Source organism: Eptatretus burgeri, chromosome 1, assembly GCF_056783735.1.
Source record: "Eptatretus burgeri isolate ZD-2024b chromosome 1, Ebu_testis_v1, whole genome shotgun sequence".
Lineage (NCBI taxonomy): Eukaryota > Metazoa > Chordata > Myxini > Myxiniformes > Myxinidae > Eptatretus > Eptatretus burgeri.
In genome coordinates, this window is record NC_140961.1 from 83,738,549 (window position 1) to 83,754,235 (window position 15,687).

General features: G+C 36.9%; 1 long non-coding RNA gene across 1 annotated transcript; it reads left to right on the forward strand.

Annotated features, from left to right (window-relative positions):
* Positions 1-1,089: 1,089 nt before the first annotated feature.
* On the forward strand, positions 1,090-2,095 carry LOC147034870 (uncharacterized). The gene is made up of 4 exons (XR_015060710.1): positions 1,090-1,157; positions 1,249-1,450; positions 1,797-1,873; positions 1,961-2,095. It is a non-coding gene; the product is annotated as an uncharacterized LOC147034870 (long non-coding RNA).
* Positions 2,096-15,687: the final 13,592 nt, after the last annotated feature.

Here is a 15,687-nt window from a genome sequence, read left to right on the forward strand (position 1 = left end):
AAAGAAGAAGAAGAAGAGAAGGAGGCTCTCTTTTTATTTTATACAGATATTACTTTGGTTTCTGCAGCCTGGTGTTGGCGCAGTGGTTAGGGCAGCGGCTTGGGATCCAAAAGGTCCTGAGTTCAAGCCCCATTGAGCCACTGAATTAATACACCAGGGGGTTGACTCAGCCTGTCATCCTTCTGAGGTCGGCGAAATGAGTACCAGTATACTGGGCCGGTGTTTACCCCGGTTAAAATAGGTGTACCATATCCCTGTGTCGTTAGAGGCGACCAGGGTTGCGTCAGGAAGGGTATCCGGCATAAAACATGTGCCAAATCACTATGAGGATCATACGGATGATCCGATGTGGCGACCCCGAACGGGAGTAGCCGAAAGAAGAAGATTACTTTGATTTCTGCTCGCAAGAACTTGCTGCTTGTGTACCTCCACCATGAGCAAAACCAAGGAATACTCAACAAGCCACGACATCACATGATAGTAGAAGATAAATGGGGTTTCTGGGACGCCTATTCAAATGAATTGGGGAAAAGGGAAAAACTTTCTAACCCAATTCCCAAAAGCTCAAAATGGGAGACTCATTTTCTCCCCACCTATCCCCTTCTCTCCCATACAAGCAAATGTAAAATTGAGACTCATTTAATTTTCTTATAACATTCATTTCCATAGAGTATATTCACTTTATCTCTTCAAGCACGAAAGAAAGGGAAGTTCACTAACCCTCCTTCGGTTCTGTAAAATTGGGAAGTGCCTTTCACAGTCTTGCTGTGAAAATGAGAAAGTATTCTGTGCCCATGTCTCTCATGGTTATATTTTAAATCATCAGAACACTCACAGAACAAAGTTTCGCTAAAAGCAAGCAAAAACAACTTTTAATAAAAAGAATATATTTTAAATGTAAGTTTGATACAAAAGAAAAGTTAAAATTTCAATTCCAGCCCTCACGCCCAAACCAAGCGAAAAAAATCCTGAAGTCATTTCTTTTATGAGACACATAACACCCTGAAAACCCCATTGTTGTGTAATCTCTCATGATGTCATCAACTTGGACTATTTATTGCCAAATGCCAACTGAACTTCGTGTGTTTTATTCAGAGAATGGAGTATTTAGAAGAGAACTCTGACCTTGCAGATCAATCGTTTTCACAGGATGAGAGGTGAGATCCTTGTATCCATTCATTATTTGTTGTTTTATACAGAATGAAATCACTATACGACTAATATTTATTGTATGTCTTTTTCTAACAGGTTGTCCCAATAAGAACATCGTTGATAACTGATTTGGAAAATGAAACATTTGCATATCACGATGAATGGCAAAAAATGATTGACTTCCTTAAAGACATTTAATCGTTCAGAAGAGAATTGAATGACATTTTTGTTGGTTGGAAAGAAATCCTCTTACGTCCTCTGACCTTGAATGAGTCACCTTGAATGAGTCGAGTCAAAGGTGAGAAATTATCCCTCTGTGTGTGTGTATGTGTGTACATGTGTATATTGTGTATTTCTGTGTGTGTGTGTGTGTGTGTGTGTGTGTGTGTGTGTGTGTGTGTGTGTGTGTGTGTGTGTGTGTGTGTGTGTGTGTGTTTATCTGTGTATGTCTGTGTGTGTTTGCGTGTGTGTGTGTGTGTTTATCTGTGTATGTGTGTGTGTATGTGTGTGTGTGTGTCTCTGTGTGTCTCTGTCTTTGTCTCTTTCTCCCTCTGTCTCTATCTCTGTCTCTTTGTCTCTGTCTATATCTCTCTTGAGTGTTGACTCATTATTATTATTATTATTATCATTATTATTATTTTCAGTTTAAACACCGGTCTGGATGAACCAAACACACAACTTAATCTTCTGGAAGAATCTGACATGACACAATCTTCTGGAGGTAAATGTTATATTTATTAATTTATTAATATCAAAATATAATCAACTTTATATACCCTAATTGTTTTTCCCTCTTTGTTTTGAACAGAATGTGTTGAGCGAGTTTCAAAATCACAAACCATCAGACTGCTGCAAAAGAAGATTTTGTTTAATGATTTTACTTTTGTTTAATTATATATGCTTCAGTTATAATTATCTGATTTTGAATTACAAAAAAAGAATAAAGGAGATGTAAAGGGGAAGGGGGGGGGTTGTGTGAGGGTTAGGGTTGGGGGGTAGGTGTGCTCCCCTAATGACCCACCACCCCCCTCATCCCTCTCCCCTCCCCGTGTGTGTGTGGGGAAGGGTGGGGGTGGGATGAGGAGGGTGGTGGGTCAAAGGTGGGGGTGCACAGGGGGGTGGGGCTTGTGTGGGTGGGTGGGGCTTGTGTGGGTGGGTGGGGCTTGTTTGGGTGGGGCTTGTGTGGGTGGAGCTTGTGTGGATGTGGTTTGTGTGGGTGGAGCAATTTTTTAAAATTAAATAAACATCTTGTGTGTGGGAACTAATAAACTAATCACTATTTATGTGGATTTGATGGATGTGGATAGGGCTTATGTGGGTGGGGTTGCGTGGGTGGGAATTGCGTGGGTGGGGTTTATGTGGATGTGGCTTATGTGGGTGGGGCTTGTGTGGATGTGGCTTTTGTGGGTGGGGTTTGTGTGAGTGGGGTTTGCGTAGGTGGGGCTTTTGTGGGCGGAGTCAAAAAGGGGTGGAGTCCAAAAAAAATTCAATTTATCTTTGTCTTTTATAATTCCTGTAAATAAAATGAACCTAAAATCTCTTCCCCCTTTAAATCACATAATTTGTAAGTCCAAGGTTTTTTTTTCAATTTATCATTGTCTTTTGTAATTCCTGTGAATAAAATGAACCTAAAATCTCTTCCACCTTTAAATCACATTAATTTGTAATTCCAATAATGGGGTAAATTGGTGAAATGATCTTGCAAAAGTGGATACCAACATGCCATTTGGCACAAAGGGAGTTTTTTTTATATATAGATTAATATTTGAACGAGACCCAAACTGGCCAAATTCATATTTGGGTGTCAGTCAGAAAAATCCAAGATGGCCACCAAACGCTAATTAATCAGTATAAAAAACAACCATTTCCATCAAATTATGTTAGATATTACTTGCATATGCTTTAATATCACCATATTTCATATATGATTCAAAGAAATTGTGTTTACATCTAAAGAAAATATTTAAATAATTAATAATGGTATTTTAATTCGTTTAATTCCCATTATTTTGACTAAACAACATTTATATTGTAGTATTTACAGATGTTAAATCTTTTACTCAGTAAATGAGTAACAATGCACAATGTAAATGTAAATATTGCACACAATGTAAATATTGCACTCAGCTACACAATGTAAATATTGCAAATTATTAATTTCAAGGGCTCATATGTAGCTTATTGACACACAGATGCAGAAGAAATTCTGTCCAGCAATGCTCTGTTCCTTCAATCACGAGAGCACTGTCCATCACAAGCACACAGATTTGTACATGGGAGGGAAGCTTTAATACACTTGCATCTCCCACTGCATGATTTTTGGCAGTTACAGTGAAGGAGCTCTTGACAATGAACAGAGGCTTCAGACAGAGTTGTCCAGTGGGGTACCATTCCTTGGTCAGTCTTCTTCCAGCCCCACTGACATGCATCCGGTACCTCTGGCGTCCTGATCAGACACTGCCCACAAATGTGTCCTGCTTGCAAAGCTGCCCTTTTTGCAGTGTTCTTCTACTGCTGCTTTTGTGGGAGGGATATTTTCGATTTGCCGACTTCTCTTGGTGAAAAGCATTTGTCAGCATTGATTGAAGTCAGTACATGAACTTGTCCTGTCATACAAGAGGACTGTGTACCTCTCCAGATGTGCCACTTCTTCTTCCTCTTCTTCTTTCGGCTGCTCCCGTTAGGGGTCGCCACAGCGGATCATCCGTATGATCCGCATTGTGATTTGGCACATGTTTTACGCCGGATGCCCTTTCTGACACAACCCTGGTCGCCTCGTACGACACAGGGATATGGTACACCTATTTTAACCGGGGTATACACCGGCCCAGTATACTGGTACTCATTTCGCCGACCTCGGAAGGATGACAGGCTGAGTCAACCCCCTGGTGTATTAATTCAGTGGCCGAACGGGGCTTGAACTCAGGACCTTTTGGATCCCAAGCCGCTGCCCTAACCACTGCGCCAACACCAGGCTTTCCAGATGTGCCACTTGACTCTGTTATTTCAGAAGGATTCATGGAGAGACTGACAAAAGTGTCAGTGATTTCAGGGAATGCCTTCCACACCTTCCAGGCAGATTTCTTGCCATGCCATGCCATGCAAATGCTGAAACTGTATCACAGCCGGTATAGGCATGCAAGTAAGGCAGAGCTGAACACATATGTGGACCCAAACTTCTGGCATACTGATGGATAGGGATGCAGCATTTATTTCTGCCTACTCCAAATGCTATCCATAATTCTTCAACACTAATTTGGTGATAGGCCAAGATGGCTATGATAACAACATCAGAATCTACAGTCCTGATGAGAATTTTGCTGTGTCCTTCTCTAACAGCATGTTTGGCATGCAGAAGTAGACGCGAGTCTGCTTCCTCATGTCCACAAGGAGACACTGCTCTGCCTCAAACATACTAGATGATGACTTCACGTTGTCCAAATGTGTCACCACAACTGTTTGGTTTCATCTTGGTCCTTTATCAAATCCTCTGCAAGAAGTTTGAATAATTCCTCTTTGTTATCATCCACTTTGAGGAAGTTGCTCCAATTCTTAGGAATTCTTGTTGAGGGGGTCACCTTGCCCTTTTTACCAATTCCCTGTCTCTCTCTGCAAGATTCCTTTAAGCTGTTTGGGAAGTATTGGTCAAATAGCACATCAATTCTTGATGCCTTCCTGGAATTGCTCATAATTGCTGGTTTAAAGACATCTTTGCTGTATAGTGAAAAATAAACTGCCTTTCCAGGTGTTGCCATGTGAACAACAGCTGGCCCATCAATGAGTACAGCTGTATAATCTGGCTCAGCATACTCTGGCGATCCACATTCTTTTAGGTACTCCATGATTTCTGATTTATTACCTTTCCTTAATTTTTCAAATTCTGAAAGGGATGGGGGGGGGGGTAGGATTGGTTCTCATGGCTAAAGAAATCTTCCAGGTCCTCTACACGACTTACGCACTGCCATCTACTGGACGGCCGTCATTGGCTGTCTTGAGGCACGTGGGGGGGGGGCGGGGGGGAGATACCAGAGACGTGGTAGACACTGGGGACATTTCAAACTTGGTGCAATTGTATACAGCGCACGCGCTGTAAAAGTGCTATATATCGGAACCTATGATTTACTGCCTTTCTACAATACTAAAATTGTATATTGAAGAGCTATAAAACTAAATCAAGCCAAAATCTTACCTTATTTTTTCTTTATAAGCCCTCTCTGAGAGCACCATGAGGTGTTTGAGCCAGTGGGATTTCCCCGGGAATTCCCGGGATTCCCAGGGGCATCCCTCGGGAATCCCCTTCCAGGAGGCTCCCAATAATGCTATTGTTTTAGTAACTTCTTCTAACTTTAGAAGTTAATTATCTTAGGTAATTTTTCTTTTGTAAAACTCATACAATTCAAGTATAGAATAGAAAAACACATGTTTAAGGTAACGTTTTCATAAATCAATGGTTTTCATATAGTATTATGAGAAAAAAACAAAAATTTGTTACTTTTTTTCCTTTTATTGGGCAGTTTAATGAAATATACATTATTACAATTCATATTTTATGATTTGTTTTGTATTATTTAACTGTTTTGATTAATATTTTTTGTAAATATAATTGATATTGAAATTTTTTACACTGTCACTTTATGGATATATAGTGATTGGCAGACATCTTGGATAATGACCTAATTACAGTCAATCAAGGGCCTTGCCAGCTTGGGTCTCGTTAAAAAACTTAAGTCGACATATCTATAGTACTTTGTGCCAAATGGCATGTTGGTATCCGCTTTTGCAAGATCGATCGCATATTTGTCACCAATTTACTCCACTCCAAGGGGTTCTTTCAATGTATCTTGTATTTTGTAATTCCCGTGAATAAAATGAACCTAAAATCTCTTCCCCCTTTAAATCACATAATTTTTTAAGTCCAAGGAACCGTACCGACGACATCAACAATTTTAAAAAGTTAATTTGTCCATCGCTTGGTATAACCTTTTCTCAAAATGAGATTTCCACCTGTATATACGTACTTACTATATCACCAACTTTGAATTTAGGCTTTCTGGCATTAATCTCTTTCATATTTTAATTTTTTAAATGTTTCTGTTGGTTTAAATATTGTTGAGGTATGAATCGTATCATTGTACTTATCTACAATGTCCTGAATTAAAGATAACCATTGTTGAGAACTGAGTTGAGTGAATTTTTTATATAGTCTCTTTTGAAGTGTGATTAAAACGCTCAATAACAACCGCTTTTCCTTTATTAAAGGTGCTGTTTCATGTTTTGTTGTTATTTTTTTAAGAAAATTCATAAATGTTTTGTTGTAGAACTCTATACCCTCATCAGTCCACAATTTTTTTAGGTTTTCTCTTGCCTTTATTGAATATCTGTTGGAAAGCAAACATAAGAGTAGTACCTGTTTTGTTTTTCAAAGGGACAACCCATGCATATCTACTCCTCAAATCAATAACGGTTAAATCATACTTGTACCCCTTAACATTATTGAGTTCATTTAAATCAGCGGACCAGATATAATCAACTTCCTTGGAATAAACCTTCCTTCTATGAGACTTTGTGATGATTGGTTTATGTAATTCGTCAGCTTATGGCTCTTCGATCTTAATGACATCATTAGAGCCTATAAGTTTTTTGAATTTCCAAGCCCAAGTTTGAATTTAGCACTGATCACCTTCTTCACGATGGACCTATCAACTTTTTCTCTCAAGGTTGGATTTTGTATCAGAGACAAATTATACAACATTTCTCTATCAGCTTCGTGGTTTCTTCCAAAGTTGTGAAATTTCTACAATCAATATCGTGCCTCATGCACACTTCATCAAGCCTATTGATAGGCTTTCTCCACGGTTTTGGATTGTCAGCCTCATCTCATCTTTTATTCATGTTTGTTCCTGGACCACAGAAACAATGCCCTGATAGAAGTAATTCCCCTGGTATTCCAGTTGTTGTAAATTTACTTCCTGATCAAAGCATTTGTATATCTCCCCCTCATTTGTGTTTGGTGATGAATTCACTTTTTTTTTGAGCCACACACCGAACAAGCACCTTTTTGTATAACCCTATTATTTTTACTTTTAACATACGAGATATTTTTACTCTCGGTTTTCTTTTTACATTTGAGACAATAACTCATTTATTTATGTGAAAAATTCCTACAGATTGTGAAAACCTTTTTAGATTCCAACATGCATATTTGAATCTTAATTTTTAAAACATAAAAAATCCTTAGAAATGTCTTCACTCTCTCCTCCATTTATTTAAGAAAGAAAATGTAAAACTTTAATCAAAGTCAATTACACCAACATCATCAATAATATAATCTTTTCCTTCTTTCTCTTCTTTATCTCCGCTTTGTCATTTAAATCTTCTCCCTGAAACCAATGTTAATAGTCTTGACGCATATATTTCTAATAGACTTGCCAATTCTTTGTTTTCCTCCTCGGTGCGTTGAGATTGATTTATTGTCTGTAATACCTTTGATCTTTTTATAATCTCACTGGTTTCTATATTTTTATATTTATTTATTCTCTCTCTTTCCTCAATCTCCCTCTCCTCCTTCTCTTTCTCTTCTCCCTCTCCTCCTTCTCTCTCTTCTCCCTCTCCTCCTTCTCTCTCTTCTCCCTCTCCTCCTTCTCTCACTTCTCCCTCTCCTCCTTCTCTCTTGTCTCCGTTTCTTCAACTCCTTCCTCATCCCTTACTATCCTTGAACCACTTTCACCCCATAGAATATCATACATACATTATAATATTCATCTGGATTCTGCGATACTCTTGAATCCACAATTATTTTTCTCATAATAGGAAACCAATAAGATTTGTTAATGATTTCTAAAAGAGTTTTATATTTCATCACCTTTAGAAGTTCATTTTTATTTAATATTTTAATCAAATCTCTATTTGTGGGTTTTTTCATATCAGTGTAAGGCCAGTTTTTAATTGAAAAATGCCTGTGGGTATGTTTAAATTCATAAGGAATGTAAAATCGAACACCCTTTTCTTGTAGGTATCCTTGAATGCAAAAATTATAATTTTCTTGAAGCATTCTTGCTGTCATTTATGTATCAGAAATATATGACAGAGAAATATGATGACACGTAATACCACCCCATCTTCCTGTTGTTAAATCAGTTTGTATTCCTCAACTTTGTATAATTATCCAATTTCCTTCCTTCTTTGTCATATAAATGATTGCTTCACCATCATATAATTTCCTATTCTCGAAATCGTGTATTTGGTGTTTGCTAATTGTGCTTCCACATATCTCCTGATTCTTACCAAGAGAATAATATTCTTCTTTACGAGACTGATAAAAATTGTGTTCGGCTCATTCTGTGTCATTTCAGCCGGGGGTTGCGGTGACCCCCTCAGATTTTTCTGAAAAAATTCTCAAAGCTACCTTAACATATATGAGGAAGGTTTGCCAAGTTATAGCTCAAAATTCCCAGTAGTGTCCGAGATATGGCCCTACAATCACCATAGGGGTGTTTCAATTCTGGCAGTCGCAAGTTGCAGATTTATATCTGAAGCATTTTTGGAGGGCTTTAAATTCCAGAGTTTTACAAACAGAGTTCTGAAAATTATTACAACTGGTGTGTATTAGTGAGGCTTTCAGAATCTGACATAAAAAATGTTATACTTAAAATGCTTTTTAACATAAGTACTAACAAAAGTAGTAATTTGTAACATGCAGTCAAAAAAATTTGAGTTTTCACATTGCTGCCAACAGTCAGTTTATTTATTCATCATGAAGAATTTTGTTGACTGATTTACATAATCTAGTGACTGGATCATTTACACAAGAAAACTGAAACCTTTTGGAGCAAAATCTTGGGTGCAATAGATGTCTGAACTTTGCTCCAGACTCAACGACACTGAAATTTTACCCCGGTTTTACCCCAAGTGTTCACCATGTTGACAGTCACAAAGCTCTTTTAAATTTTGGCACTTAAAGACACATACATAGGCAAACTGTGGTAGAATATTCAAGATTTGTTCTCAATCCCTTCTATTTTTAAACGAATTTTTTTTTAAAAGTGCATCAATTTCTAATGATTCTGCAGTCCCAAAAGCTACTTTTTTAAAATAAATTTTTTACTTACAAACATATCGAAAAAATAAAGATATTGTACGGAAGTATGACTTAAGTGGAATCTAACAATATATAAATCAGTTTAGTGAAGCTTAAAGAAGTGTACCAAAATCATTTCCAAAGTTAGGCATGAAGCACAACTCTATCTTATTTAGGCTTTAACCTAATACACATCCCTGTAGTAACTGACAATGCTCATTGTTACATTTTATTATACAATGGCAATTATAAAACTAATCACTTTTCACTTTGTACAATGGATCCAAGTACATTTGTCCAAACAATATGATATGAAATTATGAAAAAAACGTTGAATCAGATATTGTACCTACATTTACAAATGGATGTAGACGTTCGTACAATATACACTAAGTATATAAACAATTAGATATGCAAATGAATATTTATAATGGCGATTATTATGATCACATTATGTGTCTTAATTTGTAGTTGAGATTGGCGGCGGCTTTAAACTAAAATATCCTTTAAAAAAATGTGAGCCAAATTAAAGTAACCACATACTTGTTCTGACCAAAAAACACAACAATTTGATCATTGTGGTGCCAACTTATGAATGTTTGGCATGGTTTCCACTTCAAAAGCACACCTATTGCTTTTATTCTACATCTTTCATCGAACATGTTTTTTTTATCCCCCGCCGCGTGGCGGAAGGGGGATATTGTTGTCACCCGGGTCGTCCGTCCGGCTGTCCGTCCGTCCGGCTGGCTGGGAGTCAACATTTATAGCTCTGAGTGTGATAACTCATAAACTGTTTGCCATATCGATTTGAAATTTGGGTCACACATGTATTAACTGAAAAGGAAGATCCCTATTGAATTTTGGCGTGGCTGGAACCAAGATGGCCGACTGGGACGGCCATCTTGAAAAAAGTTTTTTCGCCATATCGATTTGAAATTTGGGTCCCACATGTACCACCTGAAAAGGAAGAACCCTGTTGATTTTGGGCGTGGCCGGATCCAAGATGGCCGAATGGGGCATCCCGTCCATCCGGCTGGCTGGGCGTCAACATTTATAGCTCTGAGTGTGATAACTCATAAACTGTTCGCCATATTGATTTGAAATTTGGGTCACACATGTACCACCTGAAAAGGAAGAACCCTGTTGATTTTGGGCATGGCCGGATCCAAGATGGCCGACACATGTTTTTTCACCATATTGATTTGAAATTTGGGTCACACATGTACCACCTGAAATGGAGGAACCCTATTTATTTTGGGCGTGGCCGGATCCAAGATGGCCGACTGGGGCGGCCATCTTGAAAAAAATGTTTTTTGTAATAAATGGAAAACCGCTTATCTGATTTCAATTATTTTTCAATGGCGGAGGATTCCCCATCTCTGATGGTATATTTTTAAATAGTGGGCCTTTTTTAAAATAGAAGGGATTGAGAACAACTCTTGAATTTTCTACCACAGTTTGCCTATGTATGTGTCTTTAAGTGACAAAAATTTAAAAGAGCTGTGTAACTGTCAACATGGTGAACACTTGGGGTAAAACCGGGGTAAATTTTAGTGTCGCTGTGATGGATTAAAGGATGTGACGCGCGATCACGTGTTGCGCAGTCAGATAAAACCGTGATGCCGCACGGTCGGTGGGATTGTCCCTGGGGCATTGCCATTTACGGCAGTGGTTCACTTGGTGCTCGTTGAATGGTGAGAATTGAGGGTATACCGGACTCCATGCTTATGCTGGCTAATTGCTGATTTATTTTGCGGTGATCGACTGCACGTGTATTCCTTGCTGCACATGTATTCCTTGCTGCACATGTATTCCTCGCTGCACATGTATTCCTTTATGTGTCTGTAGAATCGGCTTCAATCAAGTGAAATAAAGCCTTACACTCCGAAGGTTTTTTCCTCGCACTCACTACAGTCGTTGAGTCTGGAGCAAAGTTCAGACACCTATAGCACCCAAGATTTTGCTCCAAAAGGTTTCAGTTTTCTTGTGTAAATGATCCAGTCACGAGATTATGTAAATCAGGCAACAAAATTCTTCATGATGAATGAACTGACTGGTGGCAGCAATTTGAAAACTCTTTTTTTTGACTGCATGTTACAAATCACTACTTTTGACAGTACTTATCTTAAAGTATTTTAAGTGGAACATTTTTGATGTCAGATTATGAAAGCCTCTCTAATAGACACCATTTGTGTGAATTTTCTGAACTCTGTTACTAAAACTCTGGAATTTAGAGCCCTCCAAAAATGCTTCAGATACACATCTGCAACTCGTGACAGCGAGAATTGAAACATCCCTAGCGTGTTTGTGGGCCATATCTCGGACACTACTTGGAAGGAATTTTGAGCTATAACTTGGCAAACCTTCCTCATATATGTTAAGGTAGCTTTGAGAATTTTTTCGGGAAAATCTGAGTGGGTCATCACAGAATTTCATATTTTTGGCTAATTTGACACGGAATGAATGACCCGTTGGTCTTCTAGGTTGAATGAAAAATACCAATTGTATCCTAAATCACACATATTATACCTCCATTTCTCTATTCTCATATTAAGTATTCTTTCTTCTTTATATTAATATTTTTTGCTATACTATATTTCTGTCGTTCAGCCTGTGCCTTTGTGTAATAATTTGAGAAATCAATATCCAGTTCTTGGGATACACCAGAGATAGAACCATCTTTTCCAACGTAAGTCATTTATATTAGATGAAAAATAATGTCATTAAAAAATTTATTTTTGTTGAGTTCAAATAACACAAAAACACATAATTGACCAGGACACTTGGAATTTAATTCTTGGACTTGAAATGTTTGATAAACACCATTCTGTAAGAATTTTATGACTTCAACAGGTGGTGGAAGACCAAAAATATCAAAATAATATTTGTCTTGACTATTAAAAATACAAACCCAATGAGAACCATTCCCATTATTATCTTCTAAGTTCATAATAATATTCTTTGTATATTTAGACACCTTTGTTAATTCATCTCTCATACAAATAACCACATTATGAATTTTGAATTTCTTACAACATTTGACAAGTTCTAAATTTGATATTGTATTCTTTCCAAATTCTTGAAACCACTCATCAATGCTCAGTTATTTATGAGAAAGATATAATCCATAACCCCTTTTCGTTAATTTTACGCCTACTTGTGCGATAGAAGAAAGCATATCTCCATCTAACAATCTTGCTTTATCAGGCAAACTTTCAAGTTTTTCAGCAAAATCTACAATTACACCACTTCCACTAATTTGTTTCTCCAACTCTTTGTTATGTCTTTCCAACTCTTTTTGAGCCCGGAGTTGAGCCTTCCTTTCATTGACAGTTTTCACTGCTGCTGAAATACCACGCGTCAATGCTCCAGCCACACTTAAACCAGCAAATAAAGGAATTAGAAATGGGAGAAATCCTCCACTCGTCTCTCTTATTGAATATTTCTTCAACATTGGATTTGACATTTTAATTTTAAGTGAGCCAGTATCTTTCAAGATTTTCACCTGTTCTCTTGTGAGCAAGACATCAATTATTACTGCTCCTTTTCTCTGAATTGTATGAACGTTAATCATACAAGGCTTTTGATTTTGAATACAAGATGATAGTTTATGAAGATTGATTTGATTAACATATACCCCAGTTGGCACTTGACTCCACATTTATTAATCAAAAAAATTATGTGAGACTAATCATAACACCATTATCTGAATGAATCTAATTCTGTTTCTTCCAAAAGCACACAATATGTATCAACTTCGTCACCCTCTCCTCTTTCATTGTATAGGGAAGTATCCACTTGATTCGACTTTTTAGTTTCCTTTTGAGCACTCAGGTCAATCGCATAGATTGTATGCAGACTTTTAAATGCTGTCATATCTAAAATGGGTTCTTTATTTCCATTACTTTCACACACCTTTTGGTAAGACTTGAATGCTTCAGAATAATCATTTTTTTCCGAATTAATTAATGTTAAATGTTCCATCGAGAGATACGCGAAGTTGTTTCACGTTAGCATCATCACTCAATGCATTATTCTTATCAGTAACAGTATCACGATCTGGTTTATTAAAAATGAGCCACAGATATCACGGCTTTCCTTCCAGAACACCCAAATTCCACGTGTAAGTGGTTTGGTTCAGTTTAACGTGTTGGCGTCTTCTTTTAAGGTATGATACATTGAGTGGTTTCTTTGAGTTAAGACTTCAATTCAACATCTCTTCTGTTTTAAGATTAGGAGTATATTCACTAATATAACAACTAATTTCATCAATTAGAAGTTTATTCTGCGCAGCAAAAGCATTTGCCACACGAAAAAGCAATCTATTTTCATTATCATTCCTTTGCAGTTGAAATCTAATTTTAAGACCATACAGAACTTTATCATGATCACAAAATCCAAATATACCTTTAAGAGGAACTTACTTCAGTAAAACTATTACCTGCATTTGTATCATCATTATACATTCCTTTACTTTGACTGTATCCAGGGTCTGTGTTTGTTTCCGTTGCCATATCAGGAATAAAACCTTCGACAGCCCCCTTTCCCATTCTATCACTCAAGTAATATAGTGTAAATTTCATCACTTCAGATGTAGCAGAGATATTATCAACTGCTTCAACTTCTTGTGTTCCAATATACAAACGAACACTATCAAACATTTTACAGAAGAAATCATTTACGATTGTAGCATTTATGGTATTTGCAGCCTTAGTGAATGTAGATTTACACAACAACAAACTTTTGGCTAGATTCAAATAAGTTTGTTGATTATTTATTTCAAAACTTTTTGTTCCATTTGTATAACAGTCTGTTCCAGTTATTGCATTTACCTTGAAGTAGTCTTCTTTTTTAGTAGAGTTTGAGATGTCAATGGTATCATCGAAATCATAGATACTATCAATTGCTTCCATACTTGTATTTATTTTGGAAAAAAGATGTTTAAACTTTTGAAACCCTGACCCAAATATTTGAATTATTTTCTGTCGTTCTTGGGGAGAGAACTGAGTTTTGCCTTTCTTAATTTCTTTTATTGTTTGCAATTTATGAGATTCCTTTTGAGCATCTTTAATACTCTTTATTTCACCCGCTACATTTCCCACAGCAGAAGCAGTTGAACCAATTAGGTCTTTATGTTAAAGAATAGTTGAACCTATACCCATTGGAGTAAAAATTATCCCATCTCCTTTTTTTTCTAAATTTATGTCCGACACCCCTTTGTCTCTTAGGTTTATAGTATCCTCTACCAAGATACCTTCACCCTTGTAGTATGGGGAAAGGAACATCCCATCCCCTGTAATTATTTTATATTTTCCAAACTCGTGTTTCCTCACAATAACCATCATATATATTTCTTGGAAAACTTCACGTTGGTGAATTCTGATGGATATAACTTCTCCATTGAAAGAAATCATGCGATTATCTTGGTTGGTTATCCTAAACTTTACTCTGTGTATGGTTTTTCCTGACAGGTAGATGAACCAGATTTTTGGGTTCCATATTGAATTTATAACCAATTGGGGTTGAGAATGCGCTGAATGAAAATATTGTATTTGTTTTTATTCCATCATAATAAGTGCCATCAATCACATCATAGTGAATTAATACCGAATTTATTCCTGAGGATATTTGAATGACATTATCACTGTAAAACGTCCCATTAGTTTCAATCTTTTTTGAGGAGAAACCCAATAACTCTCTAAATGAATTATCAATTGTGAAATCAACATTGTAGTTATTTTTAAGTTTAATCGTTGATTTTGAAGTATGTTTTTGAATGTCTATAACAATATTTTTTGGTTCATCACCCTGTTCTTTCATAAGGCGAGCAATTTCGGAAGATATTTGAGAAATCTCATGTGCTCCCGGTGAAACTGTTATCGTTTTGTATCCACTTCCAGGATTATAGCTCAACTTGTCATTTTTCTCGGTGATATTAAACAAGGTATTATAAGTTTCCATGGACAATAAAGATGCCTCATATTCTTTTGTTGCGTCAAGTTGTAGTGGGTATGGAAATGAAGATGTGTGGTCGCTTGTTGTAAAGTTAAAACTAAGGATTGTGCTTCTCATCTGATTTCATATGGGATAAAATGTCTTCGTATTGACACTTATTAATTATTTTCATGTTCATCAACTGGTCTAAAATGGCTGATGCTTCACAATGGTTCACTATCCATTTGCCTTTAGATGGTTCACCTTTAAAAATCAATTTGCCTTTAAAAATGGTTCACAATCCAGAACAGAGTAAAAAACAATTCACATCACAAAAGATTGGCAAACATGACTTCATGAGAACCCCCTCATCATAAAAATACAGAATCACTGCTCACCTCCACTCATTTAATTTCTCTTTTTTTCCCACCTACCTGACCTACTTCCACATTCTCTTCAATCTCATTCTCTCCTCCAATTATTCAAGACAGCTGTTCACCACCATCTCAGATCATTTCCACTTC